Source organism: Calidris pugnax, unplaced genomic scaffold (assembly GCF_001431845.1).
Source record: "Calidris pugnax isolate Ruff unplaced genomic scaffold, ASM143184v1 scaffold27, whole genome shotgun sequence".
Taxonomy (NCBI): domain Eukaryota; kingdom Metazoa; phylum Chordata; class Aves; order Charadriiformes; family Scolopacidae; genus Calidris; species Calidris pugnax.
Window position 1 is genome coordinate 16,491,749 of NW_015090893.1, and position 19,147 is coordinate 16,510,895.

Consider the following 19,147-nt stretch of genomic DNA (forward strand, 5'->3'; position numbering starts at 1 on the left):
GGCTCGGAGAGCGTCGGTCCTGGGTTAAATTAACACGGCACAAAGCTCGTCACCGCTTTTCCCCAGGTTGGTGCCGAGGCTGCTGCAGCAGCCCCGCTCAGACCCTAAAAGCGGGGTATAAAAATAGGGATTTTCGTAAAGCCTGATGCCGCTTTTTAAAGAGGCTCGGTGACAAAAAACTGTCATTCCTCGGGCACAACAGCGTGAGGCACTATGAGAAATGGGTCCTGCCACGCAGTCCTGTCCTCTGGGTTTTACTCCTCCTCCTCCTCCCATCACACACCCGTTTGGGTTTTACATTCCACTGCTGCTCCTCCAGCTTTACACAGATTATATTTAGCTCCAGCTAATTCGTAAGGGAGAAAGCAGACTGTAAAAAAAAAAAAACCCAACACAACAAGTGCAAGCTGAGGCCCGTATAAATCATTAACAGGGGTTTAGGAACACTCACCATTGTGGTGCTCTGCTGCGGTGGCCCAGACAGGGAGGGAGGTGGGACATCCCATGGCCCAGGGGGCTCGGAGAACCCGGCAGGGCTGCAGTCATGGCCTGGACACAGAAAAACAACAAAACATAAACATCAGGCACCAAAACAGTTAAATCTGAAATCCTACATTTATTCCCACCTGGAACTTTTTCAACAACATCTCAGCAGCAACTGTATTTCTTCCTTAAAACCACCAGGGAACAGCGTGTTGACATCCTCTAATCAAACGTATTCTTTTTAATCCTACCTGGCAGCTCCACAGCTGTGGCTGGTAGTTTTATCAATAAATTGAAAGCTTTATTTATTTATTTTTTCTCCCCTCTGAAGAACCAGTTGCAATTTCTGCTCTGTTGACTGTACAACAAATGTAGAATTTAAAACAAAGTTAACTGTATCCTAACCTAGCTTCAAAAAATCAGCCCCAGCTGTAACGATAAGAGAGGCCCTGCCTTTACTAAGGTGGTTCATTATGTCCCAAAATGAAATCTGTACTAATAACTTTAGATTTATATTTGCTAATAATTATTTCCAGTACCCCCTTACTTAACGAATTCAAATGCATGACACTGCAAATTGCACTAGGGGCATTTTAGCTTAAATGTTTTCAATTTATCACACACTTGTAACTCATCAACTTCCAGAGCCAGGTGGAAACAACAATTTCAGAACTTTTTCATTTGGTGACTCAAGGGTTTTTTGTTTTGCTGTTGTTTGTTTTTTTTTTTTTCTAAATGTTTTCAATTTATCACACACTTGTAACTCATCAACTTCCAGAGCCAGGTGGAAACAACAATTTCAGAACTTTTTCATTTGGTGACTCAAGGGTTTTTTTTTTTTTTTTTTTTTTTTTTTTTTTTTTTTTTTTTTTCTTCTGTGCAACCATTAACATTATCCACTATAATAGTGCTTCAAAAACATAGAAAAACTCTTTGCACAGTGTGGTCTAGAACATGAATGTTTTCCTTCTACAAACTTCTTGAATAGTACTGAAATAGATGTAACAGCTTCCTGAGCAGAAAGCTGTTTCAAGTTCAGTTTCTATCCCTATTTTTGCCCAGAAAATGATATTTTTAAGGGATGACATTGGAACAGTGTCATTCTATATTAATCTTGAATAAACACTATGTATTTGTGTAGCATTCTGCAAAACCAAAACATTTCTAAGGTAACTCAGTCCCATGGTAAGATGAGAAGCTGGAGAAGCAACAGTGAAAGCAAATTACTTGCTTCTCTGTTTGTTAAAACAATCCATCCTCCTCCTAACTTGTTTATTTTTTTTTAAATTTTCCCCAGGTCACTCTCTTATGCTGCAATGTCCCTCTGGGAAGAGTTATTTATATTAACATCAGCCCAAGACTCCAAAATGGAGGGAAATGAATGAGCCAAGTCACCTGTTAGAAATTGGTTTGTTCTCATTCACTGCAGCAGCGACACAGGGAGACTCTGCCATGCCAGCTGCCATGCCACAATGTTCCTCAGGACAATCCCTCTTCCCAAAGCACTTGGGAACAACGATAATCAACCAGATCATGTGGTAAAGAAAGGACTGATTTGCCTACTCTTAGCTCCAATATAGGAGAAATAAGTGGAGCCACAGTAGAATTAAGGAGCTTTTTTAATCCCCACAGCAGCAGAGCTACAACCTGCCTCTGAAGCCCCACATATTATTGATTTAAGGGTGTGACTACAACATACCCCAATTCCCAGTGCATCTCGCAGAGCCCCTGAGCCTCTTCTGTGCCTGTTACCGCCTCCAAATCTGCTTCAAGCTTTCAAGAAAAATACCGGACTGAAAAAAAAAATCCCTGCGTGGACCTACTCAACCTAGCATTGTATTTTGACGGGGAACTATTGAGGATTATTTTTTGACTGCATTTCAGTGAAGTGTCCACGTATTTGCTTCAAACTATACTACCTACAGGCACTACGAGCATGACAAAACCCCCGACCCACCTCACCCGCCTCCCTCTCCCCACAGAACCGGCTGACCAGACGGTATTCAACACTTGTTCTAAGCGGCTCCACTTCTCCACAGCCTCAAGGCGGCCAACCGCTTCAGGATTTCCCAAGAACCTCCAGGAATTCCCTCAAACTTTATGTACGTGTTCGTTTACGTTTGCGAAGAGGAGACGGCAGCTCTGCCTTCTGGGGGCAGCAGCCACCCCTTTCACCAGCCCGGCGCTGCTCAACGCCCCGCCGTTACCTCACGCCACGACCCAACGAGGCAAAGCCGGCCGCGTCGGCCCGGGAGAGAGACACCAAACGGCCGACCCCGAGTGAGAAGAGACCGACCGAGCCCACCTCCGCGCCCAGCGGCGGGAACCTCCGGTATGAGGCAGCGCGAGGCGCAGCCCCGCCCGCCCCGCCGTGCGCATGACGTCACCGCGGCGCCGCTCCGCCCGTTGCCATGGCAGCAGGGCCTGGCGGCGCAGAGCGGGCCCGGAGGCCTGGCGGGGCTGAGGGTCTCCCCGGTACCGGTACCCGCTACCAGTACCCGGTCTCGGTACCCGGAGCCTGGCCCCCGGCCCCAGCGCCTCAAAGGCTTGTAGAAACATTTAGGATAGCGTGAGTGCTGCTGTCTGCAAGTATTACTCCTCTTGAAACACTGTATGTTTAAAGAACTGCATGTGCCTCAAATTAGTAAGAACTTTTGTCCTTCTATGAAGAAATAAAACCAGATGAACATGTACGAGGTGGCTGCCCCATCCCTGGAGGGGTTCAAGGGGGCTTGGAGCAACCTGGGCTGGTGGGAGGTGTCCCTGCCCAGGGCAGGGGGTGGCACTGGTGGGCTTTAAGGTTCCTTCCCACCCAAACCATTCTCTGATTCTATATTCAGGCCACTTCCACTCTCTGCAGTAACTGGATGTTTTAAAAATTTAGCTCTTATCAATTTTTAATTAGGCATAATGGCACATTTTGCCATACGGGTCCATCAGCTTCTCCCAAAGTTAGTTTGTGTGGAGGCCTTACCTCTAAATGCAGACTGATGTCCCGGGTCTCAGCGGCGTCAAGGAGATCTGGTACCACACAAAGTGCAGCCCTCAATGTAAAAAAAAAATATATATAAATAATTATGGTAATTAAAAGGACAGATACTTTTGTACTGAGTTAAAACTAGCTTTGGGTTTAACCTCAAGCTGCTTCAAAATATCAACAGAGAGTGATTTAAAAATTAAATGGTAAGTGGACCTCAATGTGAAACGGTCCATGTTTTTAATGTGCATCTTTTAATATGTGACTTCTTATCTATGATTTATTAGTATAAGTGAAATGCAAGACGATATTTTTTTTAAGCTGATGGGAAGAGCTGCTGGTTTCTTTGCTGTACTCCTGGCTCAGCACTATCAGCTCAGAGCCTGGAGAGGCATTGTGAAAAATAACCTGGTAAATATGTTTGAATATCGGAGGAAGGCTGACGCAGCAGAAACAAAGCATATTCTCAAAACAATGTCTACCTTTAATTAAGCAAATGATTGTTCTTGTTATCAACCTTTTAAAGGGGAACTCTATATACATTGCAATGGTAGAAAGCCATGGTAGAAAGTGTTTTTCTTTTACAGACAGAGATTTCATCATGGGAATATTGTCAACCTGATTCATGTATTTAAGCAGGAAAAATCTCCCTTGATATTTGAATTTACTGATCATACAGTTCTAGATGAGCTCCAGCGCTACTGCCATGGATTGGGTAACAAAAGGCTTAAAAAAATACCTCTTCCAGTTACTCCAAGCGATTGAGTGCTTTCACAACAATGATGTAAGAACCCACCTGAAAGACTGAACACAAATAAAATGTTATTGCTTTCGGATCACACCTTTTCTTTTTTTTTGTAGTGTCTCATTGTACAGACATCGAAAGTGTTAATTCTTTGTTGAGAAAAAGGGTTGGTTTCATAATAATAGTTTAAGACATCCAATTGGCTTGAAACGAGCAGCAGAATTGAAACCAGAAAGAGATGTTGGACTGAGATGGAGGGAGGAGTATTTGGGTAGCAGCAGTATCGCTGCAGACTATCTGGACCCACCTCTGAAATGCTGAAAAGCTAAAAATATTTAGTACTTTATCCAGCCCGCTGAGTGAAACAACCACCTTAGCAGCTGCCTCCCCTTCTGTGCCCTTCCCTGCTCCCATCTTCTCCTCCTCCTCTCTGCTGTCTCATCCCTTCTAATCATTTCTGGCTTGTTCTGCCATTGCAGGGGGGACGGGATGACCCTGCAGAGATCCCGCTCCCTTTCGCTCATCACCTACATTAAGCTGTTGCTAATTGTAGTGGTATCAGGACATTGATGACTTTGGGAAATGAGGGCACTCTCTGCCTCACGCGGTGAATTCTGAAGGAGCAGGAGAGATTTTTTCAGACCACACTTTCATGCCTGAGAAAATTTAAAGCAAACAGAACCTGCTTCTTATTAAACTGTTTCGGGTTTTTTCTTGTGTTTTTCCCTTTTTTTCCCCCTTCCCTTTGTTATACACCATGATCTCAAACCTGAGAATATTTCATTAACACAAAGCTTAATTACTAAACTTTGTGATTTTGGTTTTGCTTAAGCATTAGCTACCCCATGTGAGGTTCATAGAGATTATGTGGTTACACGATAGTACAGGACTCCAGAACTGGTTTTAAAAGACCCCACGTATGGAAAAAATATGGGGTTGTTTTTCTATTTTTTTTTCTTCTGGGAGAAGCATCTGCAATTCCAGTGGGAAGGGAGAAGGAGTCTCCTGCACGTGAACTTCTGTCCAGGTATTTGACCTACATATAAGGTCAAAGATACCGTTATGCTCTGGTTCCAGATTCAGTGAAAGCAGTGCAAGGCTTATCTTTAAATGCAGCACTGTATTGAAACCAAACAGATAATTCTCAAATAATTCCTTTTTTTTGGGGGTTGTTTTCCCTAGAAGATGGTATCCTGTGTGTTTCCTAGTCAACCTGTGCCATATTGTCCATATGAAAGATGTCCAGCAGCGCTGGCGCTGAGCCCCTGTGAGGACCAGTGAGAGGAGCTCTCTGCAGAACCCGAAGGAGCAGGGCAAGAGAAGATGCTGTAAAACTGCAGAAAGAAAGATGTGGAACTTTTGGAGATGTGGTTAACAACACTGTAACTTGGAAGAGTTAGGGATTTTCCAAGTGTGTAATTAATTCCCAATAAAGATTTTATTCTGTATTTAATAAAATTCCGTTATTGTCCACTTAAAATTATGGCATTCTGTAGAGGAGGTTTGAAATTGTGGAGAGGAGTGGTAGTTCCTGTCTTCACGCTCTCATTCATGCTGTTAGATATTGATTACTATTATTCTTAGTACCAATTATAACAGTACACTGCAGTAGTTATTCTGGCGGCGCTGGACTATAAACACAGAGGTAAATAGCTTTTTAACAAGGCAGGATAATTCCTTTATTCTCAAAGCTCAAATGTAGTTTATAGAGCAGAATGAGTCAGCGGGAAGGATCTGCCTTTACATAGCCTCCTCCTCTGAGAGGAATACAGCAGGGTTGCATAGTTGGATTCATTTCAGTTTTTAAGATAACAGGCTTTCTGATGAGAGATTTTTAATTATTTAGCCATCTCCACAGGGAGACTAGAATAAGAATATGGTATATAATCATTATATCTGTTTTAACCAGCTGATTTATTTTCTGTTCATGTCCTTTTTTACAAGAAGTTGGGCACCTCTTCTTCAAGTATTTTATGAAGAACCTGAGATTTTTCAGGGATGGTATTTCTTGAAGCTCAACATCCTAAAAATGCAAGGAAAAGCTATCCCCAGGTCACTACCTTCCTGGAGATGCTATTTCCTGTTAGAAACTCCATTTCCTATCAGAACTCCACTCAGTTACAGTCTGTCACACAAACTCGCACGAAGAGTTCGGTGAGTTTAATTGGGATGTCCACACATGACGAATGTGGCACATCAGAAATTGCTAATCAGAGAAGCTGGGATTTTTGGAAGTGCCAAGGAGATTCAGGAGCGTAAGTGCCAGTCCACAGTTTCATAAGTATTTAAGTTAATTTAAATTCACTGATGTTATAATTACCATATTCGCTGAGATGCAGTTGCAGACACGAATGGTTTAAAAAAAAAAAAAAGAAAGGTGTTCTGTTGAGACACTGAATCTTGTTTCCCCTCATGTCAGTGGGAACGGGAATGGATTTAGGGTTTGCCATTTCCATTAAGCAAAATCAAAAATCCAATAGGCAATTTCCTGTCATAAAAAGATCTGAGAGAGCAGATGGAGGAAAAATAATCTAATTGAGATGCATTTTCTTTTTTTACTAGCTTCTCTATTTCATTTTTAAGAGCAGACCTAAAATGCCTTCTTCCACAAGGAGAGCTTGTTCATTATGTCTTAAAATAAATGGCAAGCAAAAAGCTCTTTCACAAATCCAGAATGCTAGTGGTGATACCAGGCATTTCTAATAACCTATTAACACCATGAAAACTCAAACAAAAAATGATGAAGCCTTCTGTTGAGTAAAGCCCAGAGAAGCTTTCACCAGCAGCAGCCTTTTCTGACTCACCCTTTCTCTGGCAATAGAAAATGCAGTTGCTTCAGACAAATGAAGGGTCTCATTCATTCCTGGGGGACGGGGAAGAGGAAAGGCCGAGCTCTCCTCCCACGGCTGAATTACAGCACTGGGGAGGGTTCGCTCTGTCCCTCCAAATCTCTGACATGATGTGTTTAAATCCCCAGAATCATTGATTTTGTTGATGATGGGTTGATTTCGTATTATAGACATATTTTCAGAAGGTGTTAAGCGATGACAACTATGTTTAATACTCAAAATGAAACAGAGCTTTGAATTGTATGAGAGAAGAAAGGGAAAGCAGTTTATCTATTCGGCCACTTTGAGTCCTCAAGAGTCTTTGTAACCCTTCAAAGTCCTTTCACAAACATTTCAAGAGCTTCCAGGAGAATTTATTTTGTCGTAGTGTGTTTATTCAGGTTTCTTTTAGGTGTCCCAAGTTTCAAAGTGCAATCACACACATAAGGGGACATTCCCACTTGGGAATTGGCCGCCACCATCCAGCTGTGGTGGCTGGAAGCAAATTGGAAACGGAGGGACAGAGGAAGTTCTTTCAGAATTAGGACATGATACAGGAAGCTGGTCTCTTCCTGTGCACTTAGAGGGATATTAGCACATCTATTTCAGACATCTGATTTATTTGTTTAGGTTAGAAGTATCTGTTTTCACCCCAACAGCCAATGAAGAGAAGTAGAGATTCTCAGAAAATGCTTCACATCACCCCAATTAGGCAATGATTAAATTCTTCATTCAGATGTTCTAAACTGCTTATGGAAGAATGTCTCTGTTTATTGGCAGTGGGATCCTACCTTTCCTACCTGGTTAATGGAAGAAGCTCTAGGTCAGCAGTCTGACATTTGGGCGATATCCTTCAGGTATGCAGAAGAGGAAGGTCTGAGTGTGAGATAAGGTGAAATCAGCTCTGGGAACGCTGCTGGCAGGAAGCAGGACTCACTGGAGCTGGGCTGCAAAACCCTGGGGTCTTCTGATACGCTCAGAGAAGATGTTACCTGTTGGAGGAAGAATATGTAGTCAGAGACGCTACGTTTTCCTGGCTGGCCAGAAGATCTAAATTGATGATCTTATAGTACCTGTCTCTTGTTTCCTACTCCATGCTCAAAAACTGCACGTCCCTAAGAACTTAATGCTCTGTTTGTGCACGTGAATCACATCCACACAAAGGGTAGGGCAGCACATGTAGATGTGATTTGGAAATAAAGATATAGGGGCAGATCGTTGGCTGCAGAGAAAAAGGGGCAGCACAGGAGGTGAAAAAGCCTTGAGTCGCTGTATAGTTGCCACAGCCACCCTGATAGTCCATTCATAACCCCTGTTGAACAAATTAGAGGAGTATTTTGGGACAGTTCTCAGCCAGCAGAGCGCTCCTAAAGGGAATATTTTCTCCAGTATAATTTAGATAAAACTCTGGGGCCCTTACCTACCCTAGAACTGGGAGCTAAAATAATAACTCACCTTCCACCCACCCGCTGTACCAATTCAGGAAGATGAGCCAAAAACCATGAACTAGGTTAACACAGCAATAGAACAAGACCCAGACATCCTAGATGTTACTGAAGTAGGTGCAATGACAAAAAAAAAAACAACCCCGAGATAATTTGAGAACAGGCACCAAACAGCACTAGATGAAAAGATTCTTAATCACCTAATGATATGACTTTATGAATAATCTAATGAACAGATATAAATTCATAACTATATGCATACTGGTAAACTAGTCGCTCCTATAGATTGCAAACTGTCCTCAGTTTGTGTGTCTGTGTGCAGTAGAGATATTCAGAGGAGCCTGAATATGTCCCCAAAGGTCCCTAAAAGCCTCTATTTCCCTATAGTTCTCTATGACCTCTCACAAAACATTAATTATATGTTCTCCTACACAAACAGGAGTGGATTCAGAGACACCAGCTGAGTGTTCACTGCGCTGAGCCTGCTCCTCAAGAGGCATGAATTTCATCATGGAAAAGCACTGGATCTGGCCCTTTGCAGAGTGAGGAGAAATCACACAGTGAAAGAAATCAGACAGCGAAGAAAAACTAGTTTGCTGCCACCCAGATGGAGGCTGAGTAAAGCAAACTCCGCTGTCAAAATAGTATATACCATGCAATCACCTTTTAATGCACAAACAAAAGCCAAGGGGTTACAGTTCCTTAGGAAACGTGACTTCTAGTTTTTTAACAAGTTGAACAAAGAGTTTTGTACAAAAACCTCCCTACAGCACTTTATATAATACTTTTAACACTCCTTAACATTTTTCTTTAGGATATACCGAGGGTGCCATGGTGTGATACAGCATTTAGCATCGCTTTAGAGTGATTTCTGTAAAAATCCCTGCGTGCTGTGCCTGAAGGCATCGGTGTGTGGCGAGCCCGGCAGCCAGCAGGTGTGGCTGTGGAGCCTTTCGAAATCCAGGGATTTCTTCCATCCCTCCAGAGGCTGAGGACAGATGGCATCACTGTCCTCACTCCTAACAGGGGCATAATAACCCTACAGTCACCCCGGCGAGACTGTAAACCCAAGTCCTGTATGTCCCAGTGTCTTTTATACCGAGGTAGGGGTGGTATTTTTTTTGACACAACCTGAAACTATCGGTTGTGTCCTTTGCTGACAAGCTCCATTTTTAATGTATACAATTGGCATTATCCTTGGAACTACTCACGAGGTATCTGGCTCTCTGAGTTGTTAAATAACAGATTTTCTTTAGATGCTGGCATATAATTTTAAGAGAAAATATTCTTTAATATAACTTAAAAGATCGTTATACTTTTTGCTATCAGATTCTTACCAGAGCTGAAAGCCAAAAAACAAACTATTTTTTGAAGCCCAGAGGGAATAACAAATATGTAGAACAACTAAAAGATGAGATGAAAAGTGCTCTTTTTAATGCCTGTTAGAACAGTCCAGGACTTGGGAAGGTGAGAACTGCTTTTCTTAAAATATTTATTGCTGCACAAAACGGTTATTGTAATTACAACACACTGGTGCTGCATTAAGCCATGTGTCTGTGTGGGGTTGAATCAAATCAGTATTGCAGTGGAAAACCAAATGTTAATTTTGAGGGAGAAGTACTTCCAAAATTCATGAGAAGTTAGCAGATCATTCATCTGCTGTCTCGTATTTTGATATTTTAGACTAGACCTCAATTCAGTGTTTCATTTTTGTTTAACAAAACAATTGAGCCCACATTCAACTACAGATCGTTGGGTTCAAGCACACACCTACCCGCTTTTACAGCGGGATGGCTGTAGGTTTAACCCTGATGCTGAACTGGAGACCACACACCTGTAGAGAAAGTGCAGGGGGGAGGAAATCCGTGCAAGATCCAGCCTCAAAGACTTCTCAGGCTGATACTTTCCCACTTTTCCTGTCTAATGGTGTTGATATTTTACAGGTGGTTTTAACCACCAGCATCAAAAACTTCTTTACTTGGTAAAGGATCTACTTCCTGGGGAATATGAGACATTCCGTGCATTATTACAGAATATTTCTCTTGCAGATGACCATCTGCTGTTTTATTCCCGGTATGTTAAGAAAATGCTGGACTGAGTGTTCCAGCTGATGTTTTGTCATACTTTCCAAAAATAAAAGAAAGTCAATGAATGATTGTACGAAACCATTCAGGATTGTGGAGTCAGCAATTGCTGCGCTGACTTCCACTTGGAATAACAGTCAGTAAAAAAAAAAGAAAAAAAAAAAACAGCAAAAGTTGGCTCATAGAAATTTCCTGAACTGGAACACCCAACAGGATTATTTTTAGTTCAGGTTTTAACATTTTATCATTGAAAGGGAAAACAGTTGCCAGATGAAAAACATTACGTACAGTTTGAATGAAAGGTATTTTCTTATGTGCTAAAATTTAAACAACAGGTTTTGACAGGTTTACATGTTTCTCAGCTACCTCTGATTCTCAAGCTTTCAGCTTTCAGCATCATTAACAAAAATAAAGCTAATGCAAAAAAGCAAGAAGGGACATTTTAGCCAAAAGGTACTTTTGGTGTGAGGAGATGCCAATGTTAGTGGTGGCCATTGCCCAGAAAAGCCCTTTACTCCTAAAAAGTGATTATAGGCTGTAACTTGGCGAGCAGGATGAGAGGCATAGACGGATTTAAAAATATTTACTTAATATTTTTTTTTATTGTTAAATATCTACTATTTAAATATTCACTGTGAAATTGTCCATTTAGACTTCAGAGAGTCTAATTTTGTATCTGTTTATTCTGTATAATTAGAAGCCAGATTTAGCTTTGGCTGTAGCCTTTTATCCCAACAACTAAACACGTTTCATCTACAAGTGTTCTGAAACTTCATTTCAAAACTGTTTCCAAACAAATATTCAGTGCAGCTTGATTAATGTTTCTTTTGGCAGCAGCTCTGCCTTATGCAGCCCAAAGTCATGTTGTTTGTTTCCAGTCCCACATCTCTCCCTAAGCCACGCTGGCGTAATTGCATGTGGGGTTGCACAGCGGACCCGGTCAAGGACTTGATCCGGACTAAAATAACCTGACCAAAGATGGTTATTTTCAATTTGGATCCCTTTCCTGGACCACAGCCTCAAGAGGATGCGGTGGCACCACGGAGACAGTAGCCTGGGAAGGGAAGAGTGAGAGGGGCACAGGGAAAAGAGGGGCTGCTTCACCCAGGACATGAAATCACAGCCCCGGCTTTACAAACTGAGACCCACTACGATGACCTTGGCTCGTTCGGTATCTAAAGGAAAAATAAACCAAAAAAGTAACTGCATAGCTATGACACTGTGATTGTGTTTTAATTATGTTTCTTCAATATCCATGTCTAATTTAAAGGAATGTATATGAATTAATTGTATGCTACATGGGTTAGTATTATATAGATAACACATGAGGAATCTGCATAATAATGTAAAATTAGGGAAAACACACAAACATGCATTTCTTGGAGGAAGATCTACTTAGAGACCATAAATTACAAACAAAAAACCTAACAGAAAATGAATAGGTATTTTTCCTAGTTCTTTTGCTGTTTCCTGTCACCAGCCCTGACTGACTGGCAATGGCTCTGCAGCGAGATGAACAGTTACTCATTAACAGCCCAGTAACCACCGCGGGATCGAAGAGGCCGGCCAGGATCCTCGATTGTTAGTATTCACTGAGTGTGAATTGAGGATAAATTACCTGCAGAGGTGGTAAAAGAAGATGGAACTAGAAAAATCCCTAGCGGAGGCGACTAAACTGCTGTTCCATGTGTTGAACTGAAAGTGGTAGGAGTTGTTGGTATTCACTGGGTGTGAATTGAGGATAAATTACCTGCAGAGGTGGTAAAGGAAGATGGAACTAGAAAAATCCCTAGCGAAGGTGACTAAACTGCTGTTCCATGTGTTGAACTGAAAGTGGTAGGAGTTTGGTTTATATGGAAACTGTGTTATTGGGACGACATGGAAAGTGGTGTTGGGCTCTCTTGTACCTTCTGGGTACAAGCAATTCCCACTCGATCATTCCATTATCTGGTATCATGAGGTGTCTGTAAAGTATCTGAAGAATCTTGCTGAGCAGCAAAGCTCATACAATAAGGAAACTGGAAGAATTCATCAGCAGTGAAGTCTAGAAGCCTCTGCTTACCATAGGAATTAGGAAGCAAATTCCAATTCTTATTGCGATAACTTTTCCTATTTATTGTCACGTATTTAAAATTTTTCATTAGTTTTCCTCTGTTGTATTTTCCAGGTGGTCACTGATACTGCTAGGAAAAAAAAGCACATGTGCCCTAAGCTAGATAGTAGGATATGGCAGAAAACTATTAAAAGCCCGGAAAGTTAAAGAAAATAAACAATGTTTAACGGTCACTGATACTGCTAGGAAAAAAAATGCCCTAAGCTAGATAGTAGGATATGGCAGAGTCTGTAAAGTATCTGAAGAATCTTGCTGAGCAGCAAAGCTCATACAATAAGGAAACTGGAAGAATTCATCAGCAGTGAAGTCTAGAAGCCTCTGCTTACCATAGGAATTAGGAAGCAAATTCCAATTCTTATTGCGATAACTTTTCCTATTTATTGTCACGTATTTAAAATTTTTCATTAGTTTTCCTCTGTTGTATTTTCCAGGCGGTCACTGATACTGCTAGGAAAAAAAATGCCCTAAGCTAGATAGTAGGATATGGCAGAAAACTATTAAAAGCCCGGAAAGTTAAAGAAAATAAACAATGTTTAAAAAAAAAAAAGCTCTATTGTTATGTTTAAGTTTAAAATATTTTATTATTTTTTTTATTTCGTGGCTTTATAGCATGGTAACTATTTGAATTTAGCAACTACAATATAAAATCTTGAAATATGAACAGAGTTTTGGATAACGTTTCATGGCAACAGAAAGTCACGCCATCAAAATTATGACAATTTGGGGACATTTTCATTTCCTCCTATTAAGTCTTGCATTGTTTATTAAACTTAAGCATCAGGATAGTGCATCCCTTCCAATTTTGCTCCCTGGCCTGTGCTTTGCTGCCAGCTTGTTTATTCAGGAGCAATGCCCCTGCTGTGGCAGGATTAATAAAGCGTTGACTGACCGATTCTAACTGTAACAGCTGCTTTTATGGGTTATCACGTGGGGGGTGTGAAAAAGCCTCACTGGCCCTCTGAAGAAAGCAGATTTACTGTAGATAAACCTTTAATGACATCACCCGGCTGTAACCAACACTTCAGAATGTTTCATAAATTTGTTATTATTTGTAAAGTGTATTTCCTACACATGGCTCATCCATACCAACTCTAGGCTTGTTCCACACTCAAATGTTGGGACAATTAGAAGAGATTACATTGACATTCACATGGCAGGCTATTTTTAAAATCTTAATTAGAAGAGATTACATTCACATGGCAGGCTATTTTTAAAATCTCTTCCTTTCCTAATGCGTTTTCCCATATAATCCTATCTACACATTTATTTCCAGGGCTGGGGCTAAGTCGGGAACTGGGGGCTTAAAGTCACCAAATCCAGAAAATGCTTACAGGGGCTCGGGGTCAGAGTGAGAGCTCAGAAAAGCAGATTTCATTCACTGCATCCCAGCTGAGGAGATGGAAGAAGATACCCTGAAGATCCCAGAAAGAAAAACTGTACCTGTGAGGCTCTTAAAAAAAATGGTGTGAAAGGGAGACAGAGCTAGCAAATCCTCCAAGAATAAATAATAAAATATTTTCCATTTGAAGTGACCAACTGGATCTGACACTAGCCTAGAAGATAGCTGGATTGTGTTCCTTCCTTGCTGGGCTGCTGGCTGAGATGCTTTGGGATAAATAATCTCATTGCTGAACATGTCAAATTCCTCATCTGTGAAGTGCTATTGACTTTGCAAAGCCCACTGAGAGCTACTGATGGAAAATACTATTTGAGACTTGCTATTAAAATACGATGCTTTCCCCATAAAAGACTGGTATTTGGATTCTTTTAGAAATGTCCTCATTCTGTTCAGATACCAAAAATTATCAGGTTTAGAAGGGTGGTCAGAGAAGACCAGATAATCAACTAATCTCTGCTGTTAAATGCTTTACCCCTGGGAAATTATTAATTATTTGTGTATACGCTGTGTGCCTCCCACCATTCTGTGGAGTTAGCAAATATAACACCACTGAAAGGGGAAATCATAACACAAGCAGGAACCTCCTTGCTGGGAGAAAAGTAGGGGAAAAAAAAGGTGCTTCTGTGAATGATATGGAAATAACTACTCAATTGGGAAATATCTATTGTACTCACTGATGTGGCTGAAGGTGCATCCAGATCCCAGCATCACCAGCACAGTCAGACCAGTCACGCAGCTCTGAGAGTTACGCTCTTCCCCATCAGCTTCTCTCTTGTTTAATGATTTTCTGCAGAGGAATGAATATTAAAATTATTAAGTATTTTATGGCATACACGGATAAATATTTAAGAAACATGCCACAGTTGTTCAACTTGAGAAGTGTATTTTCCAAGTGAAAAGATTGATTTTCAAAGACTTTGTTAGACAAAGTACCTCACATCAAGCATTGTTTTGAAGTGTTTCAAACCAAATTCCTTTCTTGTTGGTTGTGGGCTGTTACCGATAGTAAAAGCTGTACTTCTTAAAACCTCTGTTTGATGGCATTCTTTGGATTTAATGGAGAAAAAGTTGCACCAGCTGTTGAAACAAAATGGTTATTTTCCTAGTGTATTTTGGGCTCATTGGTTAATTCTTTCCTTTGTTCTGTTGCATGAAAAGCTTACGCAGACTGCGATGAGACAAAATTACATCAGATATACAAACATCCTCTCAAAATTCGGAATTTGACTCTTCCCTTGAGTCACTTGAATACAGCTGATAATTATCTCATAGAATGAGTTTTGCTGCAGTTTGAAGAGCACATGATGCCAAAGGAAAAACTGCTCACCATCACTGTAGGCTTTACTTCAAGGGTGTGAGTGTTTCTCCAAAGCAGAAGCCCCCATGTTTTGAAGGGGAGGAAGGATAAGCGAATAGTTAGAGAAATGAGAAACAGCCAAAGAGCTTATAGAGGATGTATAGTGGAATCTTTTCTTCCCTGACAAAGTCCTGCTTTGTTCTGGGAGGTGGGATGTGTTATATTCTGAAACCATTAACCGTCCGATTTTGCATTTCCATACACCAGGTAGAAAGATTTCACTATGTCTGAAATGACATTTCAGTAGCTGAATGCTGAAAATTTGAAAAACTGAGATCTCAGGGAATGATAAATCTGTGCAGTTAATAAATGTATTATTCTTACATAGAAAGAACAGTCCTAGAAGCAAATGCAGCATTACTGAAGACGGAAACAATTTTGTTGATATCACTGGAGTTGAACACACTTAAGCCAGAATGAAATATAAATGTCCACATAATCCTCTGTGACCTCTCAGTTATTCCCACACAGCATAACAGTGATTTCACAGATTACACTGAAGGGAAGCGTGAGTTAAACTTTCTATGGTTTGTGTGCTTGTCCCTTTAACTTTCTTACTCAGTAGTCACCGGGGCAAGTTAATCTGTAAGTGTATTTTAGTTGAACTAATGGTTGCAGCAGAGACACTTGGGCCCATTGTGAGTCTTTGTGTTCTTTCTACTACTATTTTCCATAATGATTTCATCCCTATCCCAGTGTCTGATCATTAGAGGAATAGCCTTTGTATGTAGAAGACAATGTATTGATGGAGCTGTGGTGGAGCTGCGTGGGAGAGGAGTATTATGTATCTACAGCTGGAGCGTGCTGCAGTAAAGAATCACTAGCACAAAACATTTGCTGGAACTTTCCACGGATAAAGAACATTTCAGTAATAAAATACAGGACTCCCAAAATGTACTGAGACAAATTTCACTCAAATATTTACAAGTAAAAAAACTCTCTGAGATTTAGCAAAACCTAGCAGTGTCCACTGCCACCTATAAAATCCATGCCTCTACTTTTGCATTTTCTTTTCCTGTCTTAACTACAGTAATTAAAAACCCTCTCCCAACAGAAATGAGAAAGTTTGTTCTCTGAACTTTTGAAGCTGGTTGCCATCCAAAAAGTAGCATCTTGATTCCTGAAACTAGCAAAATTCTCAGTGATTTTTACCAGTATCAAAGCTTGGTTTGGATTGTCTGCTGTAAATCATCTCCAACCCAGCCCTTCTTGTTACACATTTGTAATACCAGACCAGCTTGTGCTTCCTAATATATACTCTTTTTTAAACACATGCAGTCAGATTATGTTGCCTCCCTTTGGTGTTACATAAAATCCACAGGTGTATAGTCAAAAAAAGGTTCACTGTAGGGTGGCATGTGAAATATATTGGCATGAAGAAACACCCCTTTTTAACTGGGCTGGTCATATGATTGGTATTTGGCAGAGAGTCACAGCATGACTCAGTGAAATCTTTTAACAGTGAAGCTTCTCATATAGTAAACATTCCCAAGCACTAGACTGTATAGTTTTATTTCACTGAAGTAAAAACCCATTATATTAAATTATAATGCGGAGACATTCTCTACATTAATTTAATGGATGCAGCTCTTCAAGTTCTCACCATCTGTTCCACCCTTTAATTACAAAAGCAAAAAAGTGCAATTCACAAGCCCATCACAACAAGACAAGGAGGAACAATTTGGATGCAGAGGTACATATTATACCCAGACTGCCAGCATCTGCTACACACATGGTTCCCCTCGACAATAAGCTGTACCCTGCTGGTACCACCCCTACTTTAAAAATAAATATCCGTAGTTTCAAGTGGATAAATGGTTAGTCATTCCCTCACCTGGAAATCATCTTGCCCAGTGCAGTGGTTCTGACTTCACCTTAGACACAGCTGCTCTTCAGAAGAGGTGAACTTAGCTTTGTGCCTGCAAGCCATTGGGCACTGCAGAACCCTGTGGGGCAAAAGAGGGTGCAGAAATGCAGTCAGTGAAAAGCCACGTCATAGATACCCTTTGTCAGCATTTTTTAGAAAGACTGTCCTCTCTAAACGGAATATATATTATTTTTTCTTCTGGGTGATACATAGAAAGCATTTACATTTAAAACAGATGAACAAAATGCAAGTATTAGCATTTAGTGACACTGCCTAGAAGCTTTTTCATTCACAGATGTAAGAAAACAATGAGTTCATTCACCTAATACTTATGACTTTTCTATTAAAAATACCTTACGCTTTGAAGAAAGTGTGTTTCAATTTACAAAAAATCTGCTCATATAACTAGCAGAATTAATAGTAGCTGTAACACTTCACAGAAGGGGAAGTGGGAGTTTAAATGGCCCTGAAAATCTTTAAACAAACAGAAGAGACAACTCCTGTCTCCTGATCTGCTCACCAGCCCATGGTACCTCCTGCTATACTGGTTTCATGGTACAGAGTAAGAGCAAGAGTTATTTTCTTGAACACAGAAGTGTATTAAATAGTCACATAAAACCTGAAGAACTTGTTTTGGAAGAAGACAGCCCTATCTCAAGGCTACTGTAACATACACACCTTTATTGTGGAAATTCTTTCACTTGGTATATTATCTACACAGGAGTAATTCTTGATAGATTTTGCCTGACTGTTGGATACTGGAGCTATACCAATAAAGTTTTTTTGACTGCTTGAAGAATGAATTTTTATGCTGTAATATATAGCATTTTTTAAGGGAACTGTAACTATAGCCAGGACAGAGAGGGCAATTTATGAAAAGGTACGCTGAGGGACTTCATCTAGAACCAACACAAGATGATGGGTTTAACACTTAATGATGCTAAGACTAATTTGTATTATAGCTTTGATGCCTGGAAGGTGCTCTTTCTGAAACAAACATTCTTCTGAGGAATTTCAGCCAGGTTTTCGTAAGATTATTTTTAAGAGTAAAACACAAATCAAAATTAAACTTGCTGTGCAGTGTCCCAAAGGGCTGGGGCAGTGGTTTCATGTGACGCTGGGCAGCTTCTCTCTCTCCCTGTGCACGACAGCCACCGGAGCATCGCCCTCCACTCATTCCATCCTGTAATAAATACACGTTCATTAAGGAATTGAAAAAATCATAATTGCTCAAGTTAATGACAGTTTTCTGAAACCAGTTCTTCTCTCTGATAATGTACGTGATATCATTATTTAATTATGGAGTAATTATTCATCCAATGAAAACAACAGTCATCATTTCATTGATCTTTTCAGTTTGTAACCAGAGGAGGAAAACCACACGGGCGAAATGTACAAATTAACATTGTGTTTGTGCTAGATACGAACTCCCAAGAATAAATCTCTGCGTACCACGGCAGCAAGCAAGGTTAGTACCAGCTCCTTCTCTTAAACACATACAGACCGACAGCTTTTGGATACACTTTCTGCCTTGCAGTGAAATTCAGCAAGTTTTTCAGCCAACACAGCTCAAGGTCAGCACTTGGGCAGCCCAGCACAAGCCCAGCTTTTAATTCTGCAAACTTTTAGGATTTGTTGGCTTGGGCTTGCCACAGCTGGGTGTGTGTAACATCTGTATGACAGCCACACAACATAACATAGCGGGGATGTGCACTCTGGGGCTAACATGAGGAGAGTGTTGCTTTGCCAGTGAAGGCACTCAGCAGTTATCACTAATAGCATATATATCGAAAAGGAATTTAGACACTCTGTCAGTAAGATCCCAGTTCCAGCTGAAATGCCAAGAGGT

The 19,147-nt window shown here is 40.8% G+C and overlaps 1 protein-coding gene across 1 annotated transcript in view; it reads right to left on the minus strand.

The window, feature by feature from the left end:
- Positions 1–2,792, minus strand: part of UBE2B (ubiquitin conjugating enzyme E2B) — an 11,128-nt gene extending 8,336 nt beyond the window's left edge. The window contains exons 1-2 of the mRNA XM_014948193.1: positions 2,691–2,792; positions 452–549 (exon numbers count right to left, since the gene is read on the minus strand). The gene's annotated coding sequence lies outside the window, so the exon portion shown is untranslated. The remainder of the gene's footprint in view (positions 1–451; positions 550–2,690) is intronic.
- Between the last annotated feature and the right edge of the window lie 16,355 nt (positions 2,793–19,147).